General features: G+C 43.6%; 1 long non-coding RNA gene across 1 annotated transcript; it reads right to left on the bottom strand.

Moving 5' to 3' along the window:
* Positions 1 to 5,316: 5,316 nt before the first annotated feature.
* On the bottom strand, positions 5,317 to 6,687 carry LOC120968160 (uncharacterized). Its single transcript, XR_005762344.2, has 2 exons — positions 5,858 to 6,687; positions 5,317 to 5,709 (listed from the first exon to the last, which is right to left on the bottom strand). It is a non-coding gene; the product is annotated as an uncharacterized lncRNA (long non-coding RNA).
* Positions 6,688 to 11,931: the final 5,244 nt, after the last annotated feature.

Genomic DNA, 11,931 nt, shown 5'->3' with positions numbered 1-11,931 from the left:
TCTCGGTCATGTCTGCATGGTTCCTGAACCCGTAGGGTCTACACACTTAAGGTTTGGTGACGCTAGAGTTGTTATGGGAAATAGTATGTGGTTACCGAAGGTTGTTCGGAGTCCCGGATAGGATCCTGGACGTCACGAGGAGTTCCGGAATGGTCCGGAGGTAAAGATTTATATATGGGAAGTCATCATACGGTCACCGGAAGTATTCGGGGGTATGCCGGTATTGTACCAGGGCCACCGAAGGGGTTCCGGGGGTCCACCGGGAGGGTCCACCTGCCCCGAAGGGCCTTATGGGCTGTAGGTGGAAGGGAACCAGCCTCTAAGTGGGCTGGGCACCAACCTTCCCCTAGGGCCCATGCGCCTAGGGTTGGGGGAAACCCTGGAGGGGGCGCCCCCTTGACTTGGGGGGCAAGCCACCCTCCCTAGCCGCCGCCCCTCCCACCAGATGGGATCTAAGGGGCCGGCCCCCCTCTCCCTTGCCCCTATATATAATGGAGGGGTGGGAGGGCAGCCGCACCCCTGGCCTGGCGCAGCCCTCTCCTCCTCCAACTCCTCCTCCTCCGTAGTGCTTAGCGAAGCTCTGCCGGAGAACCACGAGCTCCATTGCCACCACGCCGTCGTGCTGCTGGAGTTCTCCCTCAACTTCTCCTCTCCCCTTGCTCGATCAAGAAGGAGGAGACGTCCCCGGGCTGTACGTTTGTTGAACGCGGAGGCGCCGTCCGTTCGGCGCTAGATCGGATCTTCCGTGATTTGAATCGCCGCGAGTACGACTCCATCAACCGCTTCTTGTAACGCTTCCGCTTAGCGATCCTCAAGGGTATGACGATGCACTCCCTCTCTCTCGTTGCTAGCATCTCCTAGATTGATCTTGGTGACACGTAGGAAAATTTTGAATTATTGCTACGTTACCCAACAGTGGCATCATGAGCTAGGTCTATGTGTAGATTCGATGCACGAGTAGAACACAAAGTAGTTGTGGGCGATGATTTGTTCAATTTGCTTACCGTTACTAGTCTTATCTTGATTCGGCGGCATTGTGGGATGAAGCGGCCCGGACCGACCTTACACGTACACTTACGTGAGACAGGTTCCACTGACTGACATGCATTTGATGCATAAGGTGGCTAGCGGGTGTCTGTCTCTCCCACTTTAGTCGGATCGGATTCGATGAAGATGGTCCTTATGAAGGGCCATTCCATGCTTATGAAAGATTAATTCGACGAGGTACCAGCCTATCCAGCTCACCTCTTCCGTAGGCGTTTATCAAATGCGTATATATCTTTTTGTTCGCATTGTGGAAGCTTGCGAGCAAAACTATCAATTTTCACTCGCCAGAGAAATGTCGTCGGTTTGCATGGGTTTAATTCATACCAAAAAGATATCGGCGACAATGAGAGTGGTATCATATGGCATTCAAATGCGTGCGGCTGTTTGCCAAGGTTTTGATCCAGGTTTTTTGTCCCTAGTATCTTCGACCTCCCAATGAGGACACAAAAAGTTGATGGCCATGAATGAAGCAAGAGGATGGTTGGAGATGCTTGGGTGTGTGGATTGCATGCATTGGAGGTGTAAGAACTGCCCTGTGGCTTGGGCGGGCAGTACACCAGCCATATACGCAATCCTACGATTGTGTTGTAATCCTACGATAGTGCTCGAAGCAGTGGCTTCGCATGACTTGTGGTTTTGACATTGCTTCTTTGGATTGTCGGGTTCTCTTAGTGATATCAATGTATTACAAAGATCACATCTTTTGCTCGGCTTGGTATTGAAGAAACTCTAGGTTGCAACTATATTGTCAATGGACATGACTATACCATGGGGCATTATCTTGCCGACGGTATTTATCCTTCATCATCAACATTTGTGAAGACCATCGGTGAGACAGAAAGCAATAAGCACATTTTTTCCCAAGCACAAGAAGTATGCTGAAAAGATGTTGAGAGGGAATTTGGTGTGTTGCAAGCCCAGTTTGCCATTGTTTGAGGTCTTGATCGCTTCTAGGATAAGAAATACCTCTCAAATATCATGACTGCATGTGTAATTCTACACAACATGATTATCGAGGATGAGAGAGATTTAAAGTTATAGTTTTTCTATGAGAATATTGGTAGCCATGTCAAGCCTGTCAGGAATACAGATCGGATCAATGCATTTCTTGAGACATACCGGCAGATTGAGGACAATGTCACGCACACCCAGCTCTGTGATGATCTCACTAAGCCCCAGTGGCAACTGTATGGGAGGTAGACTCCCATTTTATCCATTTGATCTTATTTGTATACATGCGCGATTTGAACAATTTCGGACCATTCGTTATTGTTTTAATTATTCGGATTTGAACATTTGTTGTAATTAAGATGATTATTGTATACCTAGGTATTACCATTTTGTTATACCTGGCAATGACGACTTTCTATGTGTCGTAACTTTGATGAAGGCATTGCTCGGAGTTTTCTCGGACTTGATCTTCAAGGTGAAAACCCACGATCTGATCTTCGATGGTCGGATCAGGCGACGCGGCGCTTGCACGTCGTTCTCTTCGTGAAGACATCGCTTTTGAAGAACCTTCTTCGTAGTCCTTGTGCTGTCAAGAGATGATTGGAGCCGATGGCCACTGTTGTATGTCACTAGTACAAAACAGGGCTTTGGTAACAGGGCAGTATTCACATTAGTCCCGATTCAGTCACGAACCGGGACTAATGTGAGCATTCGTCCCGGTTCGTGCGGCTAAGGCATTAGTCCCGGTTCACCTGGGCCCTTTAGTCCCGGTTGGTGCCACGAACCGGGACTAAAGGGTGCGATGCCCATTAGTCCTGGTTGGTGGCACCAACCGGGACTAAAGGTTAGACCTTTAGTCCCGGTTGGTGCCACCTACCGGTACTAATGGGCTTTGAGGCATTAGTACCGGTTCATGGCACGAACGGGTACTAAAGGTCCCATTTTCAAACTCTACCCCCCCCCCCGTGGACCGCCTTTTCAGTTTTAGAAAAAACAAAAGAAAATGATGAAAATGTCAAAAAAATAAAATAAAATAAGTTTCCCATGTGATATGTGGTCTAGTTGTTGGGAAAATTAACAAATATGAATTTTGACTTTATTTGCAAAATCTCTCTGGAATTTCTTAAAATGGGCATAACTTTTGCATACGAACTCGGATGAAAAAGTATTTATATGAAAAATCATCTACTCGAAAAGTTACATCCGAATTTAACGGGGCAAACCCCGTTAAACATTTTCAAAATCCTCAAAAACCTAACAGAAAAAAGTTACGGGGCTTTTAAGATCTGGAGAGGCAAAAAAATTCAAAAAATTTCAAATTGTGGTCAAACTGTGGTCAAACAATGGTCAAACTAATTATTCTAGAATATTAGTGTTACTAAATAATTATTTCAGTTTTTTTGAATTTTGGTCAAATCTGGTCAAACTGTGGTCAAATTGTGGCCAAACAGTGGTCAAACAATGGTCAAACTAATTATTCCAGAAATATTAGTGTTACTAAATAATTATTGTTTTTTAAAACAATAGTTTCAAACTCAAACAGTGAAATGTGTCACTTCATGCTCAAGCTAAATTCCTGAGGGTTAATAGAATTGACATCTTACTATTGTCAGGAAAACAACAAGTGCAGACTTGGAAACGAGGGAGAATAGAACCCGGAAGTTAAGCGTGCTCAGGCTGGAGTAGTGAGAGGATGGGTGACCGTCCGGAAAGTTAGATGATTTGGAATGATGAGGGGTGATTAGAGATTAGAGGATAAATTGAGCAGTGATGAGGGGTGGTGATTAGAGATTAGAGGTTAAAATAATTCAGAAATTTGAAAATAAAAAAAAAAAATCGCAAAAAAAAAATTTCAAAAAAAAATCATAAAATGATTAAAGGTGGAGCTCCAGGCTGCGTCCACGTGGACGGCCTTTAGTCCCGGTTCGTGTAAGAACCGGGACTAAAGGGGGAGGCATTAGTAACGACCCTTTAGTCTCGGTTCAAAAACCGGGACTAAAGGCCCTTACCAACCGGGACAAAAGCCCCCTTTTCTACTAGTGTGTCATCAATCGTTGTTTTCTTCACTTTCGGTTTTTTTCTTTTTCCCCTTCGCCTAGGCATAGCTTCGGTCTTGAATGACTTTGCTATTTGCCGACGTGATACTTTGCGTGTGTGCGTTAGTGTTGGTTTTGTGCATCCTAATTATGCAGAGGCCGGGTGTGTACTCACTACAATTGTATCGCTTGATGCTAATTTTGAGTCAATAAAAAACACCCTTTGTCGAAAAAGATGATTATTGTATTTTATGATGCTAAAACAGTAATAAGTTTGATTTATATTGATGTTGTATTAAGATTACATTGTTCAAAATCATGAATTTGCTTTAAATCATTTTAAGGTTCCCCCGAAAATAATTTTGCGGTACCACGACGGCTCCGATGCGAAGCCGACCCCGTAAACTCGTACAGCAAAAGCCCTCGTGGTATCGCAATACCGTTTTCGGGGGAACCTTAAAATGAATTTGCGGGAGGCCGTTTTGTGGGATCTGCTAGAGATGCTCTTAAGGAGGGTAGGCGGCATCGTGAGAGTTCGGTTCACGAGGGGAGGGGCGAGACTTTTTCAGGGTGTACGAACAGCAGGCCATGAAAATGTTTTTTTAGAGAAACAGGCAGGACCGTTTTGCAAAATGTGGTAATAGGCCCAAACCTGGCCAAGTGGGCCAGCACGGCTCAACACAACCCGACCCCTTGTTAAACGCCTCTGGCATGCCCAACCCACGTCGGCCGGATTATAAACAGGTCATGCCATACCGGCATGCGCGTTGCAACACCAAGCAAGAGACATATTAAATAGGTTGGCACGCGACACGTTTAGGAGCGTTCAAGGCTGCAGCGTGCCAAAGGAGGGGAAGGAGTTGTGCTCCGTGATCATGTAGGAGCGTTCAAGGCTGCAGCTTGCCACCACTACAGCAGGTCGGCAGACCCGGAGATGGTGGAGTTACAAGCTTGCAAGAGAGCCATCCAGCTTGCAGCGGAGGTAAATGTGCGGAGGCTACATCTGGAGAGTGATAACTCAACTGTGGTGGCTATGATTAACAACTCGGAGAAGAATCTCTCAGCTGTAGGGCCGCATGTGGAGGAGATTGTTAGAATTAGTTTATAACCGTAATAGACGGTTTGTATGCCCAAAGTCCCGTACGGACGCATGTGTCCATACGGACGCCTTCTCATTGTACAGACGCCTGTGATCACCGAACAAGCGCCTTCTCCTTGTAACCGACTTTGCCAAGAGACGCAAAGCCTTGTATAAATACCATCCGATATAAATACCATCCGATGATCAATGAAAGATAGAAGTTCGATTCATTCTCATTTACATTCAACACGTTATCAGCACTTGCTCTGCCGAGAGCTCTGCCCAGAATCACAGGAAAAGAAGAACGGAAGAAAGGGAGAGGTCGGTGCCTGGAGGACGAGGTGACGGCGCGCGGACCATGGCCCATCGGCGATGGTACCCAGCGCGTGCGGCCGCCTTCGGACTAGATGCAGGTACCCCCGGCGGAGGCCGTGGCCATCATCCCCGTCGCCGCCGGCCACCACTCCATCTTCGCCGCGCACGGGCGCTCGCCGCCGTCTCCTGCCATTGGCGTCCCGCCGCCAAGATGCTACTCCGGCCGCACCGGCAAATGGAGCCCGGCAGCGCTCACGCTCGCCACCGAGTGAATTGAGTCTACACAAAAGAAGAGAGGAAGAAGGGGGATAGGAAGATCAGAAACATCGGTAAGTAAATTTCCTGAGGCTTCCCCATCGCGACCTCCTTCGGAGGACCGGCGGCGGTGGCCAACAGCACCCATCGCGGTGATCGGCCCTGCGCGAACCTCCGCAACGCTCGCATCCGCGCTTGCCTCGGCTGTAGCCATGCCCGCGGTATAGCACGGCTTGCATCCTTGCGGTCCGCCGTGTACGCGGCCGCGGCCTCCTGGCACGGTGGTGCTCCTGGCGCGCTTGGTCTTCACGACCAGCGGTTGGGCGACGCGCGCCGTCCGGAACGACCCGGCGGCAGCCGACGGAGACCTCCCGTCACCAGCGCGGCCACCGACGCCGCCACCCGAAGCTCGCCGCATCCTGCGCCGCGGCGGCAATGGCCTCCCACTAGCACGGTTTCCGCGCAGGCACATGGGAGCCCGCCTCCCTTGGCCTCCCCAATGGCGCTGTGCTTAGCACCCGCCTCCCCGGCGGCTCCTCCGACGAGGAAGAGCACGGCGGGAGCACCTCTCCGCGTTGATGCGGCCGAGCGGCCATGGGAGCCTCCGCGTGTGTTGGTCAAAGGATTGGGGATTCGGACGTGGCTTGAGTCGCTCTCTCTCTCCTAGTTATTCTCTCCTTATCCGATCGACCAGCCAGGCTGGTCTTTTCCAGGCTGCCAATTAGTCCATCTAGATACGTTATGGCCAGGCTCCAGCAAAGTACTTGTTTAATAGCTCGTATAGAGCACTTTGGCAGATTGGTCAAATTACAGCTAGTACTAGCTAGTACAGGTTTCAAAGTACTACTGTACATGTTTTGGAGCCTGTGTAAATACATAATATACTCAATTATTGTGTATATTAATGTTCTTGACCATATTGTGTCTATAAATGACTATATGTTCAATGTGTTTGCATTTTGCAATCCCTATAACATATATAAATGGTACAATACTATTATTTTTGCAATTGAGATTTATTTTCTTGCAAAATTAAATATCAACTCACCATCAATCAAGTCCAAAAATGCTGAAAAGGCACATAATGACTTAATTCGAATTGAATTGATTTGCAAACAAATTGTGAAGTGACTACCTTCGAAACGAGATGGACCACAAATGTTGATATCTCGAAATGAGATGGACCTCATTTGTTGATATCCCGAAACGAGACGGGCTCCATTTGGTGATATCTCGAAACGGGACGGACTCTATAAAAATGGTGATATCTCGAAAGTGTAGTCATAGATGTTTTGAGTTCTACATCAAACAAACTTCAAGTATTCACTTGAACTCACAATTTTGCAAATTTTGTTAGCACATAACCATGACGATTACAATTTACGTACAAGTAGATTGAACAAATGTATGGTTCCAACCTCATGTATGCCAAGATGACAAAAATTCGATGATTTCTCTCTCGACGGTCACAACTATCATACATGGGCTATGAATGTTGAGGTCAACCATGCGTCTCGTGGAATCATAGCGGCATTTAAAAATCCCAATGGGATAGATGTGCGGCTAGCCGATCAAATTCATATGGATCCATCCAGATCATAATTATGAATATTTGATGGCGAAAACTATAAGCACCATGTGGGAAAGTTCTAAATTAGTTATGAATAGCAAAAGGTAGTCATACTGCCTAGCAGCAAGTCATGATTTAAATCATTCCCGACTCAAAGATTTCATATCTGTCGGAGACAATAAGCATGAGGTTCATAACTTTTGCTTCAGCTTGCGATTTGCGAAAAAGAACCTACAAAATGGAGAAGATAGAAGACATTATCTACTATGTTTTCCGCTGACAGGATCTTATAGCAATAATACCATGCTAAAGTACCTAATTTATTCCGATCACATAAATGCACTACTCTAGGGGGGGGGGGAACTTGATGAATTCCTTCGTGTCTCTCCTCCACCCGTAGTAGGTGCAAATTTTCAGAATTACAACAAGTTCGATGGCTCTACTAGAAACCAATCAACGAACTCGAAGGGTACATGCAAACGCAACAAGAAGCACAAGCCACATATAGTCAATTTGTATCAAAAATCCACGTGACACAATTGGCCTTCTCAAGGGTAAAGATATGAAGAAAACTTCAATCTTCAATCTGACAATACCAAGGTAGTCATATGTTCACATTATGGAACAACAAGACTCCCCAACCGTCAGAAAATCCCATAAACACGGAGAACATGGTCATCGAATATGCTTCAAATGACATGTTTGGAGACTTTACTAGTCTCTCGACTCCTTGTCAACATCTATTTATTTAATAAATATGTAGGTGTTATCAAATAGTATAAATCACAGTATATTGTATCAGCACTCATGATACAAATAAATTTGTATGTGTTCTATATATCTGATAAAGATTTTCACATTGAAAATTCTTCAATTCTATATATAGAATTCTACGGAAGTCAATCCGATGGAAGAGAAAATATTCTTTGTGGACAATGCAACCAAAAACTCTACACATAAGGGAAATATATATTCAAAAATCTCACCAAGAGACAAGGATATATTTTAATAATCGTTTGACACGATACGAGAATTGTTGGCTTTGGTCGTGCCACACTACACTCCCTATGGGTATAAAAGTATTAACCAAGAACACTTTATAGCATATTAGTTCAATTTGTACCCTATAAGTGCAGAGATATATGACAGAATGGTTTCCATGTCATAACTTATGATGACAACAAAGAGGAGTAGTATCTCCCTTTTACCAATAACAACGGATATGAAAGGCATTTTTTTAATGCAGAATCACCTATCGTCGGTATTGCACGAACCCGTTACATATGTTGTGAATAAGGTAATTTTCCAGAATGCTAATGCATTCCAAACTTGGCATGAACGCCTTGGTCATCCCAACATATGGATGATGCGGAAAATTATCAGCAATTCCATTAGTCGTGGTTTATATTATGCTAAATTCTCACAATATTCGTAGTTTGTGAGGATATCCAACCATTGTGTGGACTTTTAAAGAATTTCATGGCTCTAATAGACACATATCCACGATGGTCCCATGTGTGCCTACTAGCCACACAACCATGTATTTTCCATAATAATGAGATAAGGTATTAAATTACAAGCTCATTATTTACAAAATTGAATCAAGTCAATTCGAATGGACAACACAGTTGAACTCTCCTCACTAGCCTTCAATGATGTTGCATGGCATAGGGATTGATGTTCAGCACTCGGTCCCATATATCCACACTCAAAATGGCTGGGTTGTGAAAGAAAATTAAGCTCATAGCACGTCTGACTAATGAATTGCAAACTACCAACCTTGAGTTGGAGTCATGCAGTTTTACACCCTGCTGACATGATTCAACTGCCGCATACTACATCTCGTAGTACCTTCCCTCTAAAACTAGTACGTGCAAATCAAAAGAATTTCCCATCTGCGATTATTTGGTTGCATACCAATATCACCACCGCGGCATACATCAATGGCCCCTCACAGAAAATTGGGATCTATGTGAGGAATAACTGTATTTCCGTCAAATACCTGAAGCCCCTATCAGGGGGAGTTATTCAAGGCTAGTATACTTAGTGAGGAAAATTTCAAGGCATTAGGGGGAGACTTTAAGTACCAAAAATGAATGCCGGGAAATTAATTGGAATGTTTGACACATTTCTGCCTCAAATTCACGTACTTAAGACATTGAACTTCACGTTCAGAAAACTTTGTAATAGGTTGCAAATAACCTGCCAAATCCATTACTGGCTACAAATATGTAACAAAATCCTATAATCTTGCAACAATTGTGCCAGAAAGAGTGGAGGTACCAACAAAACCACTCAACTCTTTGTTCAAATCAAGAGGGGGAGAAGTACGGTCACAGAGCAGGATTCAGCTTCTTGCAAGCAACAAAGGAAAGTGAGGAAGAAACCCTCGAAACAGTAAATGCAAGTCAACTTAACGTTGATAGACACAAAATGGGTAGTATACACACAGTGGATGAAAAACCACCACAACCCAGCTCAATAATGCACACAATGACTGGGATATCGGAATACCTAGACTCGACCGTATGGGGAAACCACGAAGAGTCACCAAGGGTAAACAAGATTTTCACCAACTATATACATTCTAGAGAATCATATAACTAAAAGCCTACAACTGTCGACATACATTCTCCACCATATTGCAAACAACCTTTACAATGATCCAGATCCAAAGACCATGGCCATGGCAGAGTTTGAAAAGCACTCGCTTGGACTGGACTCAATCAAAGGAAGCAACCCAAGGAGAAATAGTCTTGCTCAATAAATGGAAGGTATACACAAAAGAAATACCTACACCAGTTTTTGTCCAAAAGTGGAATGAGAACAACAAGGTGGTGAGTCAATAGCAAGGCATGTAGCATAAAGGTTCACGCAGATACCCAAGATACATTCTCTAGACACAAGTGGAATCACTTTCCGATACTTGTCTCAATGGCAGTACAAATCATCTATTTATGCAGTTGATAGATGTAGTGACCATATACTCATGTGTCACTTGATTCATACATATAAGTTCCCCATAGGAATCCCAATTATGAATCCAAACAGAAATCACAACATACATAGTGTAAACTATAAGTCACTACATGACTTACAATAGTCGGAAGGTACGACCGACTTAGTGAGTTCCTTTTACAAAAGGAATACTCTAACAATGATGATTTTTCAACGTGTTCATCAAGAAATTTTCAATATGATATTCATAATCAGTGTATGTTATGATTATAACATCATTAGCAACACAGAAGATTTTCATGAAACACGTCATCATCTAAAGATGGATTTCGAGAAGAAGGATATAAGTAAATACCAACTTTTTACTTTAGCTACAATTCGAGCACCTCCACTCAAGAAATATGGTACACCGTTTTACCTATATCCAGAAATTATTGGAGAAATTCAAATATGGACAAGTCATATCCATCTAAACTATATGGGTGTTCAATCTCTAGACGTAGAGAAACATACATTCAAAACCATAAAAGATGGAGAAGAGATGTTGGGACATGATGTTCCATATCTCAATGCCATTGGACCTAACACTAGTGGACGGGAACAAGAGTATCTTTCGATATCTCCAATGCACCAAATACCTTAACCTATTTGTAAAATTTCAGAGAAATCTGAACTCCAATATCATCGGATGCGCTGATACTGACTACTTATCCAATCCCCGTGATGTCAGATCACTAATAGGCTTCTTGTACCTATATGGTGGGCTTGCCATTCCATTGTTGTCTTCAAAAGGACTCTAGTGGCTACAACCACCTATCATTCTGAAATACAAGGCTTCACATAAATATGTGTGGATTCACGGAATGATAAAACACATACAACATTGGTTCTATTGAATCACCAATTATTATCTACAAAGATAATAATACTTGTGTTGCTCCGATGCAAACCGGTTATACAAAAGCAATATCACTACGCATATTGCACCTAAATTGCAAGGATCAGGGGGAGTCTCTTCCTGAATTATAACCTATTCAAACATTATATTACACTCTTTTCCCTTAATGAGTTTACTTTCAAGGTTCTCATCAAGGTTTTTAATGAGGTAATATCAACACAAGAATATATGTCATACTTCCTATTTCCCCATCGGGGTTTTAACAGATGTATACAAGGCATATAAATTGTCCTCTAAACTTACCAATGAGTTTTATCCTCTCGAGGTTTTTCTCATATAAGTTATCAAAGAGACAATTACCATTATATGTTGTACCATTTTCTTCTTATTTTTCCCACTGGGTTTTTAAGGAGTTTTAACAACATATCAAATATTATTCTCCTCACATTTTCCCACAGGGTTTTGGGGGAGTAATTATCAACTTCAAAGATCATCAAGACTACATGGAGTATTTTCAAGATTATACAAGGACACAAGACATACAAGACGTAGCTTTGTGCAAGGGGGAGTGTTAGAATTAGTTTATAACCATAATAGACGGTTTGTATGCCCAAAGCGCCATACGGACGCATGTGTCCATACGGACGCTTTCTCATTGTACAGACGCCTGTGATCACCAAACAAGCGCCTTCTCCTTGTAACCGACTTTGCCAAGAGACGGAAAGCCTTGTATAAATACCATCCGATGATCAATGAAAGATATAAGTTCGATTCATTCTCATTTACATTCAACAGAGATTAAGGGAATGCTCAAGAGCTT

The sequence above is a fragment of the Aegilops tauschii genome, chromosome 7 (assembly GCF_002575655.3).
Source record: "Aegilops tauschii subsp. strangulata cultivar AL8/78 chromosome 7, Aet v6.0, whole genome shotgun sequence".
Classification (NCBI taxonomy): domain Eukaryota; kingdom Viridiplantae; phylum Streptophyta; class Magnoliopsida; order Poales; family Poaceae; genus Aegilops; species Aegilops tauschii.
Note: the sequence above shows the minus strand (reverse complement) of the source record. Positions and strands in the feature narration are given on the sequence as shown.